Source organism: Marmota marmota, unplaced genomic scaffold (genome assembly GCF_001458135.2).
Source record: "Marmota marmota marmota unplaced genomic scaffold, marMar, whole genome shotgun sequence".
NCBI classification, from domain to species: domain Eukaryota; kingdom Metazoa; phylum Chordata; class Mammalia; order Rodentia; family Sciuridae; genus Marmota; species Marmota marmota.
In genome coordinates, this window is record NW_026000241.1 from 6,657,284 (window position 1) to 6,658,305 (window position 1,022).

General features: G+C 53.3%; 1 protein-coding gene across 1 annotated transcript in view; it reads left to right on the forward strand.

The window, feature by feature from the left end:
* Gdf15 (growth differentiation factor 15) overlaps nucleotides 1–200 on the forward strand; it is a gene marked incomplete at its 5' end in the record, with an annotated part of 2,343 nt that extends 2,143 nt beyond the window's left edge. Inside the window, one exon of the mRNA XM_015488901.2 lies at nucleotides 1–200. This exon is cut by the window's left edge and continues 705 nt beyond it.
* Nucleotides 201–1,022: the final 822 nt, after the last annotated feature.

Sequence of the window (1,022 nt, forward strand, 5' to 3'; positions counted from 1 at the left end):
GTGGCCTCAGTGGTCCCGCCTGTGGAGGGGGCCCGCAGGTCTTGACCGTCAACTCACTCCCGCTGCCTCCCTCCCGCCCTCCCGCTGTATTTATGACTGTATTTATTATTAACTTATTGGGGTCTCTGCCTGGGAGACGCCTGGTGGAAGGTGTATTTATTTAAAACTCTGGATATGTAATAAAAATGGATCTGTCTGAACTGATTCTTGTCCAGGATGGGGCTGGGTGGCCTCGGAAAGATTCCCAACTCCTGGCCTCAGTTTCCCCAGGGGAGCTGGGAGGGGGAGAGTGGAAGGGTTTGGAGCGTGGGTGGCAGGATGTCCTTCAAACACCAGCCACCGGAGGCGTTCATGGCCAGGGAGGTCTCCCTGACTGCTCTGGGGATTCTCTGTCTCTATATTTTCTTCTGTTTCTGGGACCCTTTGAGGTCTCGGTCTGCCTCTCTCTTTCCTCATCTCTCAGTACTATTCTCTGGGGGACAGAGGTGGCTCTCTGTCTCTGTCCCAGCGTGGAGTCACCTTTCCAAGCACAGGCAGCCCAGAGCCAGGCCCATCTGCTGTGGAGTTCATCATTTTATACCACCGCCCCTCCCTGAAGAGACCCACCACCCCTCCTGTTTGTGGCATTTCCTTCCATGTTAATGATACCTCCGCTCTTTCATATAAAAAGAGCAGGGAGAAATAAATAAGTGGTGAAGAACACTTTCATGCACATCACATCTCCCAGGTTACATAATTTTTCCACTGAAGAAGGTTCCATAAGCATCTTCTTGGCCTTGCTGAGGTGTGCTGAAGGCAGCACCCCACCTACCAGCCTGTCCCCCTCTGGGCCGTGGAGGGGAATGCTGAAGGGGGCTCTGGAGGGATAGAGGATCTCCAGCAATGAGCTGTGTCCCTGGGAATGCCACTGCCATGGAAGCCAACCTGAATGACAGTAGGTATCCCTGCATGTATTCAGCAAGTGCCAACTTTGTGCCAGGTTCTGGCTGGGCATGAGGATGCAGCAGTAACCACACAGACAA